General features: G+C 42.5%; 1 protein-coding gene and 1 long non-coding RNA gene across 8 annotated transcripts in view; one reads left to right on the forward strand and one right to left on the reverse strand.

The window, feature by feature from the left end:
- DENND4A (DENN domain containing 4A) overlaps positions 1–3,007 on the reverse strand; it is a 49,215-nt gene extending 46,208 nt beyond the window's left edge. For 5 of the 7 annotated variants that reach the window (XM_010390946.4, XM_010390943.4, XM_010390942.4 and 2 more), the window contains exon 1: positions 2,389–2,567. The gene's annotated coding sequence lies outside the window, so the exon portion shown is untranslated. Of the gene's footprint in view, positions 1–2,388; positions 2,568–2,927 lie in introns of those variants that run through there. The other 2 variants (XM_010390945.4, XM_010390947.4) reach the window with 2 other exon arrangements.
- On the forward strand, positions 1,572–13,156 carry LOC109143441. The gene is made up of 4 exons (XR_002043617.2): positions 1,572–1,807; positions 3,708–3,833; positions 7,268–7,472; positions 13,059–13,156. It is a non-coding gene; the product is annotated as an uncharacterized LOC109143441 (long non-coding RNA).
- The last annotated feature ends 427 nt before the right edge of the window (positions 13,157–13,583 follow it).

The raw sequence follows: 13,583 nt of genomic DNA on the forward strand, positions 1-13,583 counted from the left end.
TAACTGCAACTCATCTGCTAGGGAGCATGATGGAAATAAAAAAGGATGTTGAATATTTAAGTGATGCTGCAAATTTCTTTTTCCCCTATTAAAACCTCAAGGTCGTCAAATCCCATTATCATTCAGCTTGGTCTAGGAATTGTCTTCCTCTCAGAAGAGTCACAAGACAGTTTTCTCCAGCTATCACACACTACAGCAGGAATTAACCTAGAAATTAGTAAACCCTCAATGCAAAATCTTGCAGATTAAAAACTGACAAACTGGCCTCTGGCAGTGGTGGTGCCCACAATTCTTTTTTGTCACACAGAAGAGTTATATATATATATATATATATATATATCTACAACCTCACTCCCTTTAGGGACCAGCTGGCTTTACTCTCCACCTTTCTACTTTCCCTTTCAAGCACGTATTTTAAATAGAAGCAGGTTATTTACACTGTTTCTAAGGCTTGACCTGCATCAGCTCTGTTCACCTGAGCCCTATAGTGTGTGCCAGGCTATGTCAATATTTGTGCTTTTTCTAACTAATAATTAACTCTGGCTATATTAACTAGACAACTGCTAATATTGCCATTAACACATATAGTAATTCCATTAAGCACCATACTGGTGTTAAGTCATATAGAACAAGCTGCTCACCAGAAACACAAACCTGCAACCACACGGCTACAAAAAATATGAATACTCAGATCTATGAAAATCTCAAATACTGGGAAAACATTTCTAAGTAAGTCCCTGTTTAAAGAAAATAGTCCTGGTGCTTTTTGTCTTACTGCTTGCAGAAGCAGATCTTATATTTTATGCTACTTTCTAACAAATGCACTTTTTAGAAGAGGCCATTGGGTAAAGCCTGTTCCAAAGAAGCAGAAGCCATTGGGTAAAGCCTGTACAAAGAAGCAGACGCCACTCAAACCCGAGGAAAGTACTCATCCAGCTGGAGCCCAACATTTCCAGAAGTAAAACATGTACATCACAGAAGCTCTTAAGGCTGTAGAGAAGCTTAATCATTTTTGTTCTGTCTTGAAGGCTCCATGCAGTTTTCCTCTTCTTCAAAAGCTAACCACAGAAACTCTAATGCTCTATTTTTGATAATTAAACTATTTCAATGCCAAGTCATGATAGCACCTAAAAAAGAGCTCCCTTTACCAGAGTTACACTTTAATATTAGTTTTAAAAAAACTTATAGATTCCTCAATACTCTAAAAGCAAGATGAAGTTTCACCAGTACTCTAAATATATGACTTAAAAAAAAAAAAAAAAAAAAAAGAGAAAAAGCAAGGGACTCTTACAAAGTAAGACTTGCATGCTAGACACACAAACCAGAAATAATCCATTTACTCCCCCTCGACCTTCCTTGGCTAGACTAACTCAATTGGTTTCCCTAAACCACCAGACACTTGCCAAGATTAAATATTTGCGTGTAATCATTCAAAAAGTGAAATACTATGTACTGTAATGTAACACTTTTTCGGAAACCTCCAGTTGAGCAACAGTTCCAGAAAAAATTGTGAAATGAAGTAAAAAGCTGTCCAGAACACCACACTTCCACTCAGTTAATTAAAAAAAATGATGTTTCAGAACTAGGCAGCAAGTCAAGACCCCATTTTTAGCAAAGGAGAAGCGGCACATTTTTAAATGCAGCCTGTTTGAAATAACTTCAAAGTAACAACCATCATTGGGAAGTTATTGAATACCATCATCCCCTGGCCAGCAACTTGTGCTACACGCAGACCTCATGACAGAGCGACGATAAAAATGCCAAGGCTGATTTTTACCACTGTGTCCAGCGCGCCACATTAATCCAGGTATAGGGTAAGCCAGGCCACCGAAGGGAAAGTCGGGACAGAAACGCGCACCGTGGGGCTGAGCACCACTGGGCAATTCCGGCTGACGCAGCGGTGCTGCGCGGAAAAACCGCACATGGATTTGGGGGACACGCTCACCCACGCGGATCGGGGAAACGCGCACACTCGGGGATTTGGGGAGCGCACACACACACGCCAATTCGGGAACACGCACGCACCCCGGCCCGCCGGCGTGCAGCCCGTACAACATGGCAGGTCGGCGGCGAGGGCTCGGCCAGCCCCGGGCCCCGCAGCCCGGGGAGCCCCTTGGGCCCGGCCGGGGCTGGCGGGAGCCTCGAGCCGACGAGCACAAGGAGAAAGGAGAAAGTTTTCCCCCCTCCCACCGCGGCCCAGCAGAAAGTTACCGCCGCCCCCGCGCCGCCTCAGCCCCCGGCCCGCGAGCGCCGGCCTCCCCGCCCCCGCTGACAGTCCCGCGCCCCTTCCCCGCCGGCCCCGGAACGCGGCAGTACCCGACCCGCGGCATCGCCTTGGAGAACCCCCCGGTCCGCGCCCCGCAGCGGTGACAGCCCCGCCGCCCTCACCTCAAGCGGGAGCCGCACTCCCCGGGGCGAGGAGCGGGCAGTGAAGGGGGTTCGGGAGGCAGCGCACTCGGTGCCCGCGCCCTTATCTCATCCCAGCGGAGCCCAGCTCGCCCCCGCCGCCTCCCGCCGTGTGGGCGGCTCAAGCGGGATCCCCCCTCCCCTCCGCCGCCATCTTGGCTGTCACGGGGCGGGGGAGGTGGGCGGCGACCCGTGATCGCGGCGGGGCGGGCGCGCGGGACGGTGCCCGCCAGGTCCCGCTGCTCCTGAGGGGGAGGCGGCCGTGCCCCGCCGCCCATCGGGTCCGTTCTGAGCGTTCCCCTTCGCACCGCGGGTCCGCCGCTCCTGCCTTCCCCCTCACGGAACGCAGCTCCGAGCCGTGAAGGCGGGGAGCGGGGCGCCCTCAGTGAAAGCGCGTAAAACAGTGCACAGACCATGGGCTCGACTCTGCCTCCCCCCCACCTCAGCCTTTTAATCCAGACAGCATCTTTAATTTAAACAGAAATTAATCTCCGGCCCAAATAGGCCGGGATTTGGCTCACCTGCGGCGCCCGTCGCCTGGACCCGGAGGAAGTGCCGGCTGTCTGGAAAACAAGAGATGAGAAAATCGAGGGATTTTCTGCAGGCTTGATGTAACCCGCAGCAGGCTGTTGCATCAAAGGCTAGAAAAAGAACCCGAGACAAAAATAATCTTTTAAGAGCGTGCAGCTAAGATTAGTGCAGCGTGTCAAGATGTTGCTGAGCGCAACAGAACGAGTCCTCTTGCCTGTACCAACACAGAAATAAATACTACTTTTCTGGCACCTTGTCTACTGCAACCCTGAGTCTCCAAATTTTATACCGAAGTACTGTTTAGGGATAGGCTCCAACCATACAATTTTGAGTTTGAATTCAGGCTTACCTCAGTTTTGGATGTTTGGCTGGAGGATTTAGATGTGGCTTGTTATAAAAGCCATAAAATTCATATGAAGTTCTGAATTTGTAAATACTGTGGATTTATAAAAACTGAACTGTAAATAGATTATGTTCAAAGCTACTCTCTTGGTTTACCTCATCCCTCTGAAAATCTGACCAAATAGGAGAATATAAAACCAAAAAAGTATAAAATAACGCTGTTTGTCCCCACATGCCTTTATTATTTAGATTGCTTACAGCAGAAATGCTGCTCCTCGTGCCCTCATATAGGAAAAGTGGTGGCTGACACAAGCTGGTGTCTACCTGGACAGGAGCACTCATATGCAAGCCTGGACATGCAGGCACAGCTCTGCACTGCCAGGGTTGATATTTGGAAGCTGAGTCTGTCTCGTTTTTTTTCTCAACAGGCAGCAAACCAAGTAAGGAATGTGTCAGGGAGTAAAAGAATATTGCTCATTCCTTGTGTTTCCACCTGAAATGCATTTCTAGCCACACCCATAAAGAACGTGGTTCTCCCGACAGTACACAGTGGGGTAAGTGAGAGACCAAGAACCCAGAATCTCACTAGTCACTGCAGCAAGATGCTCTGTGTCCTGTAGCATGTCCTTAAATTATTTTGTGTGCTGGTAGAAACTTTTCTAAATCAATTTCCGATATATTTTAATCTTGGAAATGCTTTTCAAATAAATAGCAATAATGAAGTCCATCTTCTGGCTAGTGTTAGTAATTTTTGATATGCAAACTGTTCTGTGTTCTCTGCCCTTGCTCATTTTTCATGTAGGCATAAATTTCATGTAGGCTTCAGCGTTAACATCCGAGATTAATGGGTCTGTTCCTGTTTCTAAGAGTATTGTTACAGCTGCCTGTATACTGAGCAAAATCCCTGCACTGATGTATGAATAGCTCTCTTTGCAGGGTTTAAGTTCATAGCCATTAAAATATTCTAGACTATTTCTAAAGGAAACTCATTTTAGAGAAACAAATACTCTGGCATTTTTCATACTTTTCAGCTCTTTTATAAGTAAAACTTTGTGTAGATGTCTTTGTTTTGCTGTCAATTTGTTTCCCTCCACCATTTCTGTCCTTCTAGGACTATCTGCATTTAATTACATATTGTGTCAATGTCAACAAATTGCGGTCAGGGATCTCTCTCTGCAAGGCTTGATGCAAACACCAAAGTAGTTTCTGCCCAATCCTGCCATCACAGCTAACAGTGCTTATCTCTGTCCTGTCTTTCTTGTTCCTACATCTCCCCCCCTTCCCACCCTGTTCCATCAAGCCTCTGCTGCTTTCTCTCCCTGACCTACCTGCTGCTCATGCTCTTGGCTGTGGCATACTTTCTTCCCCACCAGCACATTTAATTGCAATGTTCCATTTCATTATTAGCTTGTCACCACTTTTATCAAGTCACCTTTCCTAACAAATCTCGCCACGAAGCTTTCCTGCATAGCTTGTCATCAATTTTCCACTTTAAGACTCTTCTAAAGCCACCTGTGAAAGGGCCTATGAAAAATTGTGACTATAGTGCTGTATTTATTTGTGAATAAAGAGCAGCATCAGTGAATAGTGCTACTGTACAGTCAGAGACAGATTTACTGTGTGCCCAGCTCCTGCCAGGCTCATTGCACAGAGATGTGTCTATGTGTCAGTCAGACAAAGCCTTTCCCTTCCCAGGGATTTTCGGGATCTCTGAGCAAGGAGCTCTACTTGCACATGAAGACCCCAGCCCAAGATCATTAAGTCACTGAAGTTTACTTATTAATTCCAGTTGGTGTTGGATCAGATTCTTGTTGTGCATAGTAAGCTAATTACACAAATTAACAATTGCATGTAGTGCAGTGGGCAGGCACCAAGCACGCTTAATGTGGGATTCTGCTGCCTCTCAAGTGCAGGGCGGAGCCCTGGCAGCCAGATTTAGCCTCCCCTGGAGTGCAGCCAGAGAGACACGCAGGCTTTCTATGGACCAGCAACCACAGAATGATTTTTTTCCATGTTACAACCCCAAATTTCTAGCTTGTGGCACTGAAGTAATTTTCAAAGTCTGGTTTAGCTTATTTTAAGTGCATTTTACACATGGGTAAACTCAAGCAAGGCAGAAGACAAGTGGCAGATGGTCAGTGACAGAGCCAGGAATAAAATGGAGAACTTTGCTGTCCCAGGACATGATTTTAAGAGACTTTGTCCCAGGATTGTGAGCTTTGACGATTTATAATTCATGGGGCTTCAGCAGTGCTTTAAAAAAAAAAAAAAAAAGGCAGCTATCACTATTCCCAGTTTTTCCTGGCAGAGACTGGCTTCCATAGGCAAAACAATTTTAGTTCAGTTTCTTAAGTGTGCAGTTTGGGACTTAATCTGTTCGGTTTCTCACCAGTTTTATGCCTTTTGAACTCACTTGGCTGTGCTGTGTGCGCTGCTCGTCTACCTCTACGAGGGGAAGGATGAGCCTCCAAGAGAACCCAACAGAATACCTTTCAAATAGACCTATCTGTAACCTTGGTAAAAATAACTGTGAAGATAATGGATAATTATAAACTCCATAACTGGCAAAACAAGACTCTGCATTTCAGAAGATGAATTGCCTTACCCTGTCCAGTAACCCACTTTACGGTGCAGTAATGGATCTGCATCCAGAGGGTTATGCAGTGAAATGGAGCCTTTGGCAAGCTGGAATCACACTGGAAACGAAGTAACATCTTCATGGACTTTTTCATATATGCATATTTGAAAATCTGGAACTTATCCCTTTTGACATAAAGAGACTGTCCCTGCTTGGAAGGATTAAATTCTAGGAGAGATTTTGAAATAAATAAAGTATTTAAATATTATGGTGCAGCAGTACAACAGTGCGGTCAACTCTTCCTTTTACTGATTCAAATATAGTATTTCTGAAAAGCTTTTACACTCCAGGGAAACTACTGACTATAAATTATAAAAGGAAATAGAATAGCATATATATATTAAAAACAAAAAAAGAAAATATTTTTTAGCCCCTTCTCTAGGTAAAGTAATTAAAAGCAGCTAAAAATATGGGGAAATGAAGCAAATACGAGCCCTGATCCACAGGCCACTGAACTCAGCAGAAGCACTGGAGTCATGTGTGTCGTGAATTACAATTCACAAATGCAAATAAAGAATGTTACTGTATATGTGTAAGGATAAAGTCTAATTGTCTAATTGCAGTATCTAGGCATTCCACTTGGATAAAATGAGCAGATTTTTTCTCCAGCAGGTAGAGTTTCTCGTCAAGCATGTATTGCCAATATTTATGGGAGAGTTTCTGGTCCCAAAAGCACAGAAATGCTGGGAAACAAAAAGGAAAGAGAATGTACCCAAGGAGGAGATCCAGCTGCTTCCAAGTCATTTTCATAAATAAAAATCTGGTGCAAACTTATTACAATTTCCCTTTCCAGTGCTGATTTGCTTCCTCAAGATTTCAGAGTGTGCATCTAAGGACTTAGGCTTCACGTTTTAAAGTTTCCCTCAGCAACTGCTAAAATTATTCACAAGGCACTGCAGCATGGCAGCAGCTATCAGCTTTCAAATGGTAAGAGACTCAGGGGATGGCCTTTGGTGCTAGGGAGAAAGAAAACAGTTAAGTTGTGCTTGGCTGTGTTGCTGCGGGTCGGTGTGTCAAGCAATGATGCCATCCATACCTCTTCTGTCATTAGTCAGCAATCAGCGTGTACAGTTTGGACAAATATTTGCAGCTCATTTTGTGAGCATGGGACAGCAGAAGTGTTGCTTGAGGATGACTCAAATCCTAATGCATCTACCAAAGCCAGCTGGCTGTCTGTGCCAACACTAACCTGGTTTAAGTATTGCTGTCATCAGTAAAGCCAGATAACAAAAGCTTCTCTTTGTGGAGTAATATCAGGAAGGAAATTGTGCATGCAGATTCGCCAGCAAAAATAACAGTCTGGGGCTGTAAATGTACACACTGATACTGCTGGTTTGTTGCTATTTTCAGCAGCTCCTGTTCCCTCAGGGGTGAGAGAAGGACTTAACTGCTATCCCTGCTGTTCATGGATCAGCCTTAAATGTTCCATGTGGATGCCTGCTCTTTGGCCCATCTGGGGGTGATTTCTGCAAACAGTGGTTTTCCTCTGAATCAGTATCCAATTCATCACCAGAGCCACACCACGTGATACTGTGGGTATCTCCTCTCGCATCAGGTAAAAAACAACTTTCCTTCACTAGAGATCTCTAGTGAAATGTTCCTTATTATTTGCACTTTTATTCATCTTTGAATCATGCCCAGGCTTTGCAATTGTATTCCACATATCTAAACCTTCACCACCATTTTACCTGAGTGGGATACTTCAGACTCTAAACTCTTGTGTAGTCCTACTGTTTAAGGTTTTTGTATTTTGTTCTAGAGATTGCTTATATCATGGTGGGTGAAGTATATCTATCACTTAACCACTTCTCAGGAGTACTATTAGGCTTAATTAATGTTTGTAGAACACTACTGAGATTCTCAAGAGTAGCAGCTATAGAAGTGCAAAGGATTATAATTAATTTAAAACTAATTTTTGAGTAAATGGCTAACAACACTTAAGCTGAGATTCTCCAAGTAAAACTCATTTATTTGATTCTTAGACAAAAACTTTCTGAAGTCTGGGTTCCATTTACTACTACCACTGTAGGATACACTTTGATTTTTACTGTCCTTCTATATCCTTTGATATATCGAGGCACACAATACACCTTGTTTTAGTTCAGGAAATACTGCCCAACATATGTAAGTCAAGTTAAAATAAAACTAACAAAGTAACTAAATTAATAAACTGAAAGACAATCCCCAGCACCATTTGCCTTTATATAATAGGTGTTTGAACCATAAAGCCTGTAATTAATATTATGGAATAATTTCCATATTTATTTATAAGGCATCTCATTTACATAAATAGTCATTATCTGGAAATAAAACCAGATCATTAAAATTCCGAAAACTGATAGAGATCAGTCAAGATGTACCAAAGAGATTTGCTAGACTATGTTTGAAACTCTTCTGAGACAAAATCTCTTCTCCCAAACAAGCTTAAACAGGACTCTGCTGTGGAAATCCAAGCAGTGCTTCATGCACATTACATCATCAAACAGAACGGTTATTTTGTACGGTGAGAAAACGTTGGGTCACTCTTCTCACTAACTGTCATGGAGAGTTTCCAAGGAAATGCATCTGACACATCTGCACTGAAAATCTGACCCAGATTGTAGCTGAAGTTCTCCTAACACAGATTTCTGCTTTTCCGAGATTCTACAGCATGTCAAAATACTTTTCAAAATACTAATTTCTTTCAAAGTACTTTCAATGCTTACAGTATCTTCAATACTTTCAAAGTCTTGCATCTAGTCAGAGAACACTTCATGCAGACAAAAAGAGAAGAAATTGTGTTTCTATTTGCAAGCTGTATTCATCACTCCTCAGTTATTTGCTAGAAAGTTACAGGTATTTAAAATTATGTTCTTGTCACAAAGAATGCATCTCTGGCCCTGCTGTCAGTGCTTTTGCCTTTCAAGATCCAGGGTGCTCACTATTCAATTTTTTTCTAGATAGAAATAAACTCACCATTTTTTTTAAAAAGCTGCAACTACAGAACATACTTTTTAAAATTTTCAATTGCCCTGAAAAGTCAGACCTGAGTCTGCCCTTTTTCAGTGTGAGATACATCTTTGAAGTGTAAGTGTAAGTCCAGAGTAAGGCAGCACACCACGACCTACCCTGTTTGGATTATTTCCTTACTAATTCCTAGAGAATGGAAGTTGGCTTGAGTACTGAGTCATGAGGATTTGATCTCAATACAGATATTTTTAGTATCTGTTATTTTATCTTTGGTACTTTTAAAATCTGTATCACTGCTCAACTCCTCTCCTAATTATCTGAAATTCCTTTCTTCTGTAACTGCTCTGGAATGTGCCCTTCTATTATTACAAATACTGGCTCTATTAGATTGAGTCCTAACTGCTCATCCATCGATTTGGTTAGGTAAGAGTGCCCTTGTTTAAAGCCTGAGCGAGCAACTGCTGAGAAACCAGCAAAACAGCAACAACATTAAATCTCATGGTGAGTCACTGGGAATGTAGGTCAGCCCAGGCTCTGCCCTTTGCTGAGCTCTCAGAGGGTTGGCTCCAGGTTACCTGAAGGAGCCCCAACTCCAACAGACCCCCCCCAAATTGTGTTTGTGTTCCTTTGCCATACAGCACTGACACTTCCATGGGGGAGTTTACACGAGATGAACACTTTCTTAGCAACTGATCCACAACCAAGAGCTGAGAAAGGATATAAGAGAAAACACAAACCAAATCACCTTGAGAGTAAAAGACAAAACCTGTTTGTTTAACCCAATTTGTGTCAAATAATATTATAGATCCACTCAATCTCAGCCACTTGAGGCTCAAAATCAATGTGCTAAGAGCAGAAGGGGGATAGTGATGTATCTGCTGATTTGTACCTGGGGGAGATCCTCTCTTTCAACAGTCAGGGGCTCCTCATAATGAGGTAGGCAAAGGGAAGTTGTGAATTGATTATTAATTAAACTGCTTGATCACCTCCTTGGAAAATGTATGACCAAATGTTGATGCACAGAAAGTAATTTATGTAACCAAGCTAGAATTTGACTTATAATACAGTACAAAACTACCTTAATAAATGGCAATTTTAAAAAATCACAGACTGACTCTTGATACAAAAAAAAGAGAGTACTTCCAGTATAAATAATGAGATGGGAGGAAATGTCCTTGGCAAGTCAATTTGTTCCATGCTGCTGATGGTTCCTGTTAGTGACAAGGATTTTTTTCAAGAACGAAACAATGGAAAACAGATGCAAAAGCGTTTACCAGAAGGCCAGGCAATGGCAGCTTTTCCAAAATGTCAAGTGTGCAGAGTAGAGTCAATTTAAAAGAGAATTAATTATTTAAACTGAATTAATGTGACTACAATGAAGCCCTGTTAAACCATCTCATCCATCCTGCTTCCAACTGTGCTACCGTGTACAGTTGAAGTCTAAATACTGTGACCTCAATTTTCAAACTCTTCAGACAAAAGCTCTCCTACCCAGTCACAGTACCAGTACATTGTTTTTTAATATATTTACTGCATCTCTTCCAGGAACTCACCAACAGAATTGTGCTCACCTTCTCTACATTCCCAGCTCATACAAATTTGATCTCTGGGTCCCCTTTTCCCCTCTTTTCCTCTTTCATCTTTGTACTTCTTATGGTGTTTTCCCAGATGCTTCAGGCAGTTTCTATTGCCGCATTCTTCAGATCATCCTTTGCCTGCAAGTCTGCCCTTTGCATGAAGTCCTCATATCTTAATTTCAACAACTTTTCTCTTTTGTTTCATGCATTGCTTTGTTGTTCCTTGCCTTTGGGGACAGGAAGGTGACTGAATTTTAGGCCTCCAGCTTTCGTATGGGAGCTCATATTCTCAAAAGAAAGTCCACACCTACTTCCCCTGGAACCAACTGTCCCAAAGGGCTTCAGTTCCTCCTGGGCCATGCGTCATGATGTTGCAATGCAGAGAATATCACCCCTAGAAGGAATACTCTGTGCCCATTGTTTGCATTTCCAGGTTAACATGGATTTGCAATGGTATTGACAATTTAAAAGTGCAATAATGGTTACCTAGTGCTCTTTTTCCTGGATAGTGTTACATGAAATGTGGCAAACACCAACAGAGCCACTGTTCCTCTGAAACCTTTTGTTTCCCATGGGAATATCTATAACCATGTCTACCAGTGATAAGTCAAAGCTGTAACTTTTGGTTCCCAGTTTCAACATGGGCAAAGGAACCTTTCCAAATCCATCCTTTTCTGCTACCCTTAAAGCAAAACATCTGGGCTAGAATTTACATAAAGTAAATTCCTTTATTTCTTCTATTTCATGGAGGAAAAGAACTTCCATCTATTAAGCAATGAACTTAATTGCCCTGCATCTCAACTGTATTGGAAATGCATAATAATATAAATGCATCAGTGTAAAAATCAGTCTCATTAAGCTATCTCAAAGCTCTAGAATAGATGGAGCTCTGCTTTAACACTTGCCTATAGTCATTCATATTAAAGTTTTAATTTACAGGAGCTCATAATGAATAAAAACAGGAATTAAAACAGCTGAGGTGCAAGAAAAAAGGATTCGTGGCAGTGATATTTAAATTGACAGTTAAAAACTCTTCTTGAGCATTTTCAAGGCCTTGGAGAAATACAGTTGGTTGCAGATACTATTCTTTATTTCATGGTGTACTAGAAACAATGTATAAAACATGAGCACACTGAGGCCAAACAAACATCTTCACTGCAGAAGTGTATTTCTTAAGTTATTTTATACACTGTCATTTTCTTGTCATGCGAGGGGAACATCTAATGTACATATGGAAAATTTTGACCGAGTTCTTGGAAACCATAATATTTTCTTGATCATTCATAACCAAATACATAAAGAACTCTTCAGCGTATCACTATTGCACAGCTTGTATGAGATCTCCATAGCTACCCTTGGCACAACAAGCACAAAACCCAAGTGCCTTTGCAAGGCTGATAAGCAGACAGGAAGCAAGTGAACATCTGCTACAGTTTTAGATGGTTTTGCCTTCAGCAACCGCTGAAAAATGTCAGGCTCTGCATTCCACGTCCTGCTCGCTTGGCCTTTGACACCACCAGCTGTTGGACAGGAGATGTAAAATGTTGTACCTACAGAAAGGGAGGTGCATTATTTTCTAAAGGACCATTGGGATATTTAATGGGGTTTTGTTTTCCCATTCTCTGATGACTGGAAGCACTGGATAGCAGAATCTGGATATGGAGTTACTTCCTGAAAGTCAACCACTTCCTATTTAACAATTTTTTTTTCTGATGCTCTGTTTTCCTTTCCAAACCTGCTTTGTTGTGTTTTGTTCTGTTTTAAACACCAAAAACAATTGCACCATATACTGAATAGTAATTATATTAATCATAATCATTGTAAGGAAGCCATGTGCTTCCCTGGAACAGGGCTGGGGCTTCCAGCCCAGGCAATCTGTCTTCTTGGACCATAACAGCATTTCTATAGCACGGACAGCCAAGTTATACAAAATAAATATCAAATGATTTAGAGCAAACCCTTTCTTTGTTTAAAGAAAGAGCTGTTGAACATGTTTTATAAAGGAGCTCAGCCAAATAGTGCAGATTCTCTGCTTGCGTGTGTGGAGAAAGTATCTGCTCCAGATAGCTCAGCAGTTCTCCACCACCACAGTATTTTCATTTGCATGGAAAACTACTAACAGAGAACAACTGACAGCAGCATATTTTTAGGGTATTGAGGCCCATGCATCTTTATGTACTTCCTCTGAGATTGTAATTTTGTCTAGGAGATTGCAACAGTTGTGATGAAATAGGATTTAGCCATGTGTGGTAGGTCCTATGGCTCTGACCCAATGAGATGAAAAGGAGGTTCAGAGTAACAAGAAAGAGGAAGACACTACTCCAGAGTTATATAAGTGTAACTGAGAGGAGAATTTTGCCCAGAAATTCTATGTTCTATGCTTTGGAGTTGTATACTTTTTTTAATGTTCTTAAACTGCAGTGGATGCTGTTTTGCCAGAGAAGAAATTAAACACAAAGATGACTTCAAATATTTGGAGGAGTCATGTTGACACTCAAAATATAGAAGCATCAAGTAACTGTCCTAGTGAGATCATAAAAGCAGAGACACAGTGATCAAAGAATCAAATACAGGACTCTTACTCCATTCCTAATACAAGTTATTTCTCTTTTTAGGACCAGGAGCCTACCTGGCACAGAGATGTTCCCATAGTCTACTGTGGGATATGCCCAGCCCCTGCCCTGGAGGGATCTCTGCTGAGATAAGAGATTTTGCAATCGCCCAGCAGGACTCCCTGGAAAGGCAACCTCTTCTATGGTCACGTCGAGAAAAGACAGACCCACAATCCCTTAGGAGACCCTATGCAGATCCTTTGTAACCCATTGGCCTTCACCCATCCCCTGTACCCCTATAAAAGCTAGGCCTCTGCCCCTGTGACAGAGAGCTCTCGTCCCTGGCTTTCCCCTTCGCCGGAGGGGACCAACAATAAAGCTTCCTTCCGTGTGGAACCAGCCACACGAGCCTCTCTCGTCTCTCTCTGGTCTGGCTTGGCCTGGAGGCTGCCCTGCAGAGCTGAGCTGGAATCACGAGCTGATAATCACTAAAGAGCTGACAGTCTCTGCACAGGCCCTCCTGGCCAGCAGCTGAGGGAAGACACCGGGCCTCAGGAAGGCGATTCCTTTCGGGACCATCCCCCCAGA

This window comes from Corvus cornix, chromosome 10, assembly GCF_000738735.6.
Source record: "Corvus cornix cornix isolate S_Up_H32 chromosome 10, ASM73873v5, whole genome shotgun sequence".
Taxonomy (NCBI): domain Eukaryota; kingdom Metazoa; phylum Chordata; class Aves; order Passeriformes; family Corvidae; genus Corvus; species Corvus cornix.